General features: G+C 35.2%; 1 long non-coding RNA gene across 3 annotated transcripts in view; it reads left to right on the top strand.

The window, feature by feature from the left end:
* LOC135214141 (uncharacterized) overlaps positions 1 to 10000 on the top strand; it is a 556803-nt gene that overhangs the window by 545802 nt on the left and 1001 nt on the right. For 2 of the 3 annotated variants that reach the window (XR_010314290.1, XR_010314289.1), the window contains exon 2: positions 9732 to 9907. This is a non-coding gene — a long non-coding RNA (uncharacterized LOC135214141). Of the gene's footprint in view, positions 1 to 9450; positions 9541 to 9603; positions 9908 to 10000 lie in introns of those variants that run through there. The other variant, XR_010314291.1, reaches the window with a different exon arrangement.

Here is a 10000-nt window from a genome sequence, read left to right as displayed (position 1 = left end):
CTTACGCTCCAACCCTTCTTGCAGAGGATCAAACAAAAGAATTATTTTATGCCACTTTAGACACAGCTCTCACAGCTATCCCAAATGAAGACAAAGTAATCCTTTTAGGTTACTTTAATGCCAGAGTAGGACGAGACAGTGACATCTGGAGAGGTACCATTGGAAAAGAGGGTGTTGGCAAAATTAATGCAAATGGAACACTCCTACCCTCGAAGTGTGTAGAACATGATCTGGTAGTAACTAATACTCTTTTTAGGCAGAAAAATAAACTTAAAACCACCTAGGCAACATCCTAGATCTAAACATTGGCATCTCTTAGATTACATTATAGTAAGATCTCGTGATCGAAAGGATGTATTACTTACAAGATCAGTGACAGGATCCGAAGACTGCTGGACTGACCACCGCCTGGTATACTCTTGTATTAGGATGAAGATATTGACTAAAAAGAGAAATGAGCATGCACTAAAGCGACTGAAGTTTAACGTTGAATCACTTAAGAACGACTCGAATAAGCCTGAACTTCAGCGGTGTCTCGCTGATAAACTAGAATAGGAATATCCACCCAATATTGTTGATCAATGGAGTAAATTTAAGGGTTCCGTAATCAGCGCATGTAAAGAATCAGTTGGCCTGAAGAAATACGAACATCAAGATTGGTTTGATCAGAATGATGCAGCTATTCAAGAGCTTATTCAAAAGGCTAAAAAATATCTGTTTGAACATCTGAATGACGCAAAGTCTGAAACAAAGAAGAAAATACACCGAACGGCAAAGGCTCAGATACAAAAGTGCCACAAGGGAAATGAAAAATAAGTGGTTGACAGACAAAGCAAATGAGCTCCAATCCTTCTTTGACAAAAATGACATGAGAAGCCTTTTCAGTGGAATGAAAACTATATTTGAGCCAAATTCCCAAGGGCTAGCACCCTTACGTAGTCAAGACGGCACTCAACTCCTTAAAAACAATAAGGAAATCCTGTGCCTTTTGAAAGAACATTTTGAAGAACTACTTAATAGAGACCCTGTGATAGACGAGGATGTACTACAACAACTCACTCGTCTCCCACTGGATATGACACTTGCAGTGGTACCAACTCTAGAGGAAGTGGAGTTGGCTATCTTCTCTATGAAGAACAACAAAGCTGCGGGACCCGACAACATTCCTGCTGAAATATATAAATATGGAGGACCAACCTTACATCGTTAACTTCACCAACTAATTGAAAAAATCTGGATGCATGAGGAAATTCCAAATGACCTCATAGATGGAATTATCAACACAATGTATAAGAAAAAAGGGGACTGATCAGTTTGTGGAAATTACAGAGGAATTACCCTCCTGTCAGTAGCTGGAAAGGTCTTAGCAAGAATTCTTACAACAAGACTAACACCTCTAGCTGAGAAGATCCTACCCGAGTCTCAGTGTGGTTTCAGACCTGCTCGTGGTACAACTGACATGGTTTTCTCGGCGAGGCAGTTGCAAGAAAAATGTCGAGAACAACAAAAACCCCTTTATATGGGATTCATTGACCTGACTAAAGCTTTTGACAGTGTCAGTCGTGAGCTGCTCTGGGAGATACTATCTAGATATGGATGCCCACCAAAATTCATAAAGATCCTGAGGCTACTACATAGATCATATGTCAGTGACTGTAATGGCTAAATGGTAGCTTCTGAACCTTTCAAAGTTAAGTCAGGCGTAAAACAGGGCTGTGTCGCTGCTCCTACCTTGTTTTTCATATTTATAACTGTTGTTTTGCACCTCATTCCAGATGAATTGCCTCCAGGTATCTCCATCAATTACAGAACAGACGGAGGAATATTCAATCTCAACCGGCTTAAGGCAAGAACTAAAGTCAACGTTGCTGCTATTGCTGAGCTTCAGTATGCAGACGACAACGCTGTCTGTGCTCAAACTGAAAATTATCTGCAAACTATACTGAATGCATTTGCAAATGCTTACTCCCATCTTGGACTTTCCATCAACATCAGAAAAACTCAAGTATTATATCAGCCACCCCAAACTGAAGCCATAAGAGTTGCACCTACTATAGAAATTAAAGGAGAAGCTCTAGAAACTGTAGACCGCTTCCCATACCTGGGCAGTCATCTATCTTCAAATGCCAATATAGATGATGAAGTTCAATATCGTCTAAGATGTGCTATCTCAGCTTTTGGAAAACTACGCAAGAAAATTTTTGATGATCGTGACTTGCGTGTTAGCACCAAAATAAAGGTATATCAGGCAATAGTCCTACCTACCCTTCTTTATGGTTCCGAAACCTGGACAACTTACCGACGCCATGTTAAAGTCCTTGAGAAATTCCATCAGCGGTCCTTGCGAAACATCTTGAGAATAACTTGGGAAGACCGCCGCACTAATGTAAGTGTTCTTGAAGAGGCCAACTGCCTCAGTATTGAGGCCATTATAATAACTAGCCAGTTGAGATGGGCGGGCAGGGGCAGGGGCAGACAGCCGCCTTCCTAAGCAGCTCTTTTACTCAGAGCTAAGTGACGGGACTCGAAATGTTGGCAAACCAAGGAAGAGATTCAAAGACAGCTTAAAAGACAACTTAAAACTATGTAACATTAACTATAAAACATAGGAGACCAATGCAGTGGAGCGATCTGCTTGGAGAGTTAAAGTGAAAAATGGAATTAAAAATTATGAAGAGAACAGAAAGCAGCATCTGGAGAACCGTAGAGCTGCAAGACAAGCTCGTCAGGTCCATCCACAGCCTCCACTCCCACCTAACAACACATGCCCCAATTGTGACAGGGTATGTGGCTCGAGAATTGGTCTCATTAGCCACATAAGAACCCATCAATAACCCCATCCCAGAGCATTCATACTCGAATCGAGTGATAGCTATGATGATGATGATGATATATATATAATAAAAAAAATATATATAATATATATATTATATACATATATATATATATATATATATATATATATATATATATATCTATATTAGCTACGCAGAGTGACGTCTACACCTGGGTCTCTAAATGTCAAACTGTCTGTCTGCTGGTTTAGAAATTCTCTAAATACGTGAACTTGTAAAGCTGCTCTAGTTTTATACAGCCGGTGTATTACTTTCATCCGCTTTGACAAGTAACTTTGGTCACCCCTCAAACACCAGTTGATAAGAATGTTTTACATTTAACGAAAATGATTTCAACAAGAAAACAACCCTACTCGGTTCGCACCAAGTGGTTTATAGTATGACAGTTAAATATCTCATTTTCTTAGTCAATTTCCATTTGAATTAGTGAATCATATATGTATTTGTGAGTAATTAAGTAAAAATTCATTTTACCAATTCGCCTTGTTGAAAGGTTCGTCGTCCATATGATTCCATTCAAAAATCGTATAAGCTGGCCTCTCTATTCACACCTTGCTTTGAACAGTAGTGATTGCAAAACAGCTGTGTCCAGAAAAGGCAATAATTGCTACCATGCCTGAGAACAACCCATTAACGCTTTTCTTATACCTCTTACAAGTCACAGAGCAATGGAGAAATGTGAATGAAAATGGTAAAAAAAAAAAAAATAAAAATCTTAACCTTTTAAGGACACACCTCATGTAGCCTTCCCTGTTTTTAACGGACAGTTTGGAGTTGGCTCACATAAGCACCCCCCGGCTTTACTTGTCCTTATTGAACGCCTCAAGTAACGTCATTCATTCTCTTGCACTTATATATATCATTTCCGGAACTTCGCTGCCACCTGACTCTTAACTGATGTTAACTCACAGAAGTTTGGGAAGTTTATTTTGCAGTTCAGTTTCTCGAGTTGAGCGACTGACATCAGACATTCTCCCTACTTCCTTCAAGCTGTTGAAGCTTCTCTGTGCTTGATTTTATCTTAATATTCCCCTAACTTATTATAACAGGCTCTCTTCACCTCCCTCAGGAGTTGAGGTGGCTACCGTATCTTCCTTGGTGAGCGAGGGAGAAAGGGGAGGTTGGGTGACCTCATCTGACCTTAATTACAACCTAGAAAGGTCAGTCAGTCTCGCCGAGATTAGCGTCGAATGCAGAGCTTACAATTCTGTCCGCGACGCTGTCGTTAAGGAGACTCGTGTCATCAGTGTTATCAGTAAGTGGGAACTGAAATCTTATGTTTTTAATCAATAGAATGAATTTCTACCGGAATTCTTTTTGGCTCGATTTATGTATATTTCAGCACAGACTGAAATGTCAAATGAAATTACGAATTTTAAGTATAGCCCGATGTGTCGACTAATGTATATACTTATAAAACTTCTGAAATTTTAAATGAAATTATGAATTCTAAGTATAGCCTTGAGTGTCGACTAATGTGTATATTTGTGAACCTTGAATCCCGAAGAAAATTATTAATCATGAAAATGTTGATAGTAAATTATTTTTGAGTGATGGTATATTTTATTTGTTAAAAAATAACTTAAATTCTTAGTAAAATTGACCTATTCGATCTAATAAAACATGAGAGTGGTAGAACTAATCTTCTTATTCTAGGGTTTATCACAATGGAAATTGCTGATTAATATTAATTTTATCACAAAATTCAATATATTATGTAATTATTATAATTAATAAGCAACAAAAGTCTTTAGTGAAACTTCTACATCTAAATTTCTTCGGGAAATTTGACAAAAGATTCACATTTGAAGCCTAACCTTGTCTAAATAATTTGTAGAATCTTTAAGACTAAAACTCCTTAAAAATTATGAAATTCAAACATATAAAAACTATTTACATTCCCAAATAATACTTTTATAAAAATGGTTTAGATTTAAAAAATTTTCACAAATCGTCATGTAGGAATTACGCCATGCCTACAACCGGGTAAATACCGTTTCATATAAATATAAAATTGTGCATTTATAGTTAAAAGGGATTACTTATATAACGTTTCGTTAATCCAACATGCAATTATTCATATTACCAAGAGCTATCCAAGGGAAGCCATTTTCAATTTAGGGTTAATATTTATTTGCAGGATCCATATATATGGATATTTATACGTATACGTGGGTATATATAGTCATATGGTGTGTGTATGTAAATATACGTACATATACATACATTTATACATACACGAACATACATACAAATATATGTATATATATATGTATATGTATATGTATATATATGTATATGTATATATATATTATATATATATATATATATATATATATATATATACTATATATATATATATATAGAGAGAGAGAGAGAGAGAGAGAGAGAGAGAGAGAGAGAGAGAGAGAGAGAGAGAGAGAGAGATGCACGTAGTGATATGAATTAGAAATAGAGTGCTTGATTGATTTAAACCTACTGTACATATGTACCAATATATTAACCAGATAGATAGATAAATAGATGGATGGACAGTTGCTGTCATACGTACGAGAACGAGGAGACAAAACTAACTTTTCAAGATAGAAAATAAATAAACGGAAAATATGCTACCTGCCTCTGCTTCACCTCTGCAATGCACGGGTCCCCGGAATGATGCAATTCCGAGGAAGAAGAAGAAGAAGAAGACAGAAAATCGCCTTTGACGTTAAAAGGCTGCCATGAAGTCTCGGAAAAACCCAATTATCATATCATTTCCCGAATGCAAAACGAATCCAAAAGGTCGCGCCTTTCTTGTTGAAGAAGAAGAGAAGAAGAAGAAGATCGAGCGTCTCTTGTCAGAGAAGTCTAGAAGGAGGTGGAGATTGCTGCTTGGTAAAAAGAGGCGAAAGTGAAGGGGGGGGGGGGGGGGGTGTGGAGAAGGGGGTTGGCGTCCGTGTGAAGATAGGACGAAGGGAGCAGGTGGTGACGCGATGACAAGGGCGCTCTCAGGTACGACTGGATTCTTCTCTCCTTAACGATATCCTACAGGAAGAGAGAAAGGATTCCTCTGCCTGCCTCATTATGCTCCCAGTTCTGAATTATTCAGATGGATAACATTACTGGCACCTGAGGAATTGTTATCGAACCAGAGAATCGACGGCTGGAATATCATCTCTTCCTCTCAGGTTTAGTCGAGGACGGAGTGACATCTATTGGCGGTCGAGTGAAGTAATAGTTTACGAATATGTTGCAGTAAAATAGGAAAGATTGAGAAATTATTGCAGAAAGAAAAAAAAATAAACACCCGTTGGTTATCTTCAGTAACTCAAGAGCGATACTCACTGCTATACTAAAATGCGTTTTGATATGTACATACATACATAGAATATATATATATATATATATAATATATATATATATATATATATATATATATATATATATATTATATATATATATATAAGCCATTACATTCAAATACATTCAAATACGTACATGATATTATATATATATATTATATATAATATATATATATATTATATATATATATATATATATATATATATGTTAACTGAATCACGAAAATAAGTTAGGAAACGCGATAAATCCATAAAATAAAGATATATGCCACGGAGGAAAATAACGACGGAGTATCCGCGAGACCTTTTTGACGTCCAAACGTCCTTTACTAACCAGATGAACTGACATACATGAGGAATAAAAGACAAAACAAGAAGATTCGTATAACTGACAGATAGGGATTATAAAGAGATTAGTACCTAGAATCCGACACACCTGGAAGATGAGTAACCTTCCCAAACAAGCATAAACAACGGGTGCAATTAAAAGTTTAAGACAATCATCTCAGATACAAGGACAAAACAATTAAAGGATTATAGGTGACAGCTATTCAGAACTTTGGTAAACAAAACCATATTCACAATACATGTTAGACATTCTAGGTACTAATCTCTTTATAAGAGATTAGTACCTAGAATGTCTAACATGTATTGTGAATATGGTTTTGTTTACAAAGTTCTGAATAGCTGTCACCTATAATCCTTTAATTGTTTTGTCCTTGTATCTGAGATGATTGTCTTAAACTTTTAATTGCACCCGTTTTTTTGTTTATTGTTGTTTGGGAAGGTTACTCATCTTCCAGGTGTGTCGGATTCTAGGTACTAATCTCTTTATAATCCCTATCTGTCAGTTTATACGAATCTTCTTGTTTTGTCTTTTTCCTCATGTAGTGTTCAGTTCATCCTGCCTTAGTAAAGGACGTTTGGTTTTTGGACGTTCAAAAGGCGTTCTCACGGATACTCCATCGTTTATTTGCCTCCGTGGCATATATCTTTATTTATATTTATATATATATACATATATATATATATATATATATATATATATATATATATATATATATATATATATATATATGAGTCATATCACATTACCGTGATTCATATACATACATCGAGCTACAAATATCCTTTAATATCTAATTCACTCTACCTCGGAATTAATATAGTTTCATATATGCTTAACTGAAGGGGAATTTTTTTCAGCGATAAGAGAATTGTCGGCTCCCGGGCGCTAACCCTCGAAACCAAACAATTCCAGGACGACAGTGAAGCTTTTACCCACACCACTACCGCAAGAGGTCTATAAGTTTATGCTGTCTCTCACCCTCAAATGCCTTTCGCACTCAGGTATTCGTTGTTTTGGAGACTGCATCAACCGACCTCGACCTCGGTAGCGTTGTGGTGCTTTTGACAGCACGTAGCCATTATATTAGTCATATTACATTACCCTGATTCATATACATACATGGGGCTACAAATGTCCTTTAACATCTAATTCACTCTACCTAGGAATTGTTTGGTTTTGAGGGTTCGCGCCCGGGAGCCGACAATTCTCTTATTGCATAAAAAATTCCCCTTCGGTTAAGTATATATGAAAATATATTAATTCTGAGGTAGAGTGAATTAGATATTAAAGGACATTTGTAGCTCGATGTACATACATATATATATATATATATATATATATATATATATATATATATATATATATATATATATATATATATATAGATACTTTTCAAAGTAAAAATATAGAAAAATAACTTATTAAGTAAAAAATATAGAAAAATTATTGTTCAAAATAAAAAAAAATATAGAAAAATTATCATCTTTTGGTTTGTCAGGGAAAGGAATTTGACTTTTTAGCAAATAATCAAATATTTTTTTAAAATGGAAAAAAATATATGGCTTTTGCCAGCGAGGCCAAAAGGGAAAAGAATTTGACGTTTTAGGCAAATATCAATATTCTTCAAAATGGGAAAAAAATATAATCTTTTGGCTTGTCAGAAAGGAAATTTTTCTTTTTAGGATATCAATATTTCTTAAAATGAATATTCTTTTGGCTTGTCAGCAAAGGAATGTGGACGGTTTTAGGCAAATATCAATATTTTTCAAAATGAAAACAAATATAGGAAAATTATCATCTTTGGCTGGTCAGGGAAAGGAATTTTACGTTTTAGGCAAATATCAACATTACCCTACAATCAAAAAAATTATTCTTTTGGCTTGTCAGGGAAAGGAATTGGACTGTTTAAGGCAAATCAGTATTTCATGAAATAAAAAATGAAAACAAAAAAAGGGGAACAAAAAAAAAAAAAAACAAAATTTTTGGGCCTTCCAAAAATCTTTTGGCTTGTCAGGGAAAGGAATTTTACTTTTTAGGCAAATATCAATATTTTTTAAAATGGAAAAAAATATTCGTTTGGCTTGTCAGCGAAAGGAATGTGACATTTTAGTCAAATATCAATATTTTTCAAAATGGAAAAAAATATAGAAAAATTATCATCTTTTGGCTTGTCAGGGAAAGGAATTTTACGTTTTAGGCAAATACCAACATTATCTACAATGAAAAAAAATGATCTTTTGGCTTGTCAGGGAAAGGAATTGGACTTTCTAGGCAGATCAGTATTTTATGAAATAAATAAATGGAAAATGATCATCTTTTGGCTTGTCAGGGAAAAGAATTTTACTTTTTAGGCAAATAAATATATTTTTCAAAATAAAAAAAATAATATATAGAAAAATTATCATCTTTTGGCTAGTCATGGAAAGGAATTTGACTTTTTAGGTAAATAAATATATTTTTCAAAATAGAAAAAAATATAGAAAAATTATCATCTTTTGGCTTGTCAGGGAAAGGAATTTGACTTTTTAGGCAAATATCAATATTTTATAAAATAAAAAATAGAAAAATTAACATCTTTTTTATTTTTTAGACAAATATCCAAAACTCGTCAATGTGCACTGTAGGTCTCTTAGACAAATATTAAATTTTGTTAGAGAACTTTTTTATTTTGCTAAAGTCCCTTTTAAAAAAAATTCAATTTTTGTTAGCTAAAAAATTACACAGTTCTGCCATATGTCAGAATCTTGAGAGGAAATATCATTGTTAACCTTTGGGAAAATGTCCAAAAATTGTCAGAGGAAGCTTTTTTCACCTTTTGGCAGATATAAAAATTTTGTATGGGAGTTTGTTTTTTGCTAATTGGGCGCAATATCAAGTTCTAGTCAGATACAACCTTTTTACATTCGGGGGAAATATCAAGATCTTGTCAGATACAACCTTTTTACATTCGGGGGAAATATCAAGATCTTGTCAGGAAATAACTTTTTACCTCTTGGTAACCATCAGAATCTTGTTCAAGTACGAATTACGTTTCAGAGATTATCTTCCCAACAAAAAGTTATTAATTTGTTGAAAAATATTTCCTTGTTCTTTGGCTGACACTAATGATACTGAATAACTTCCTTCTTTTGTCATCTTCATAATAATAATAATAATAACGACGAGAACAGAACTCTCCCTCTGCAGAATCTACAAAGGCCACGAGAAGCTCCTGACGGAGGTGACGGTCGACGGGAGAGTGACCATAGCGAGAGCCGTTACAGAGGTCACACCCTCCGACAACGGAGCCAAGATCTCTTGCCAGGTCTCAAATCCGGCGACTGACGCGCCCCTGGTGGCAACAACGCCAATCGAGTTGTTCTGTAAGTACCTGCTCCCGTTGATGTTTTTGTTGGGACGTCCGTCCGCATTTTGTCTGTTCGCCCTCAGGTCTTAAAAACTACGGAGGCTAGGAG

The sequence above is a fragment of the Macrobrachium nipponense genome, chromosome 45, assembly GCF_015104395.2.
Source record: "Macrobrachium nipponense isolate FS-2020 chromosome 45, ASM1510439v2, whole genome shotgun sequence".
NCBI classification, from domain to species: Eukaryota; Metazoa; Arthropoda; class Malacostraca; order Decapoda; family Palaemonidae; genus Macrobrachium; species Macrobrachium nipponense.
The sequence above is the reverse complement of the archived record's forward strand: the minus strand, read 5'-3'. Positions and strand labels throughout refer to the sequence as shown.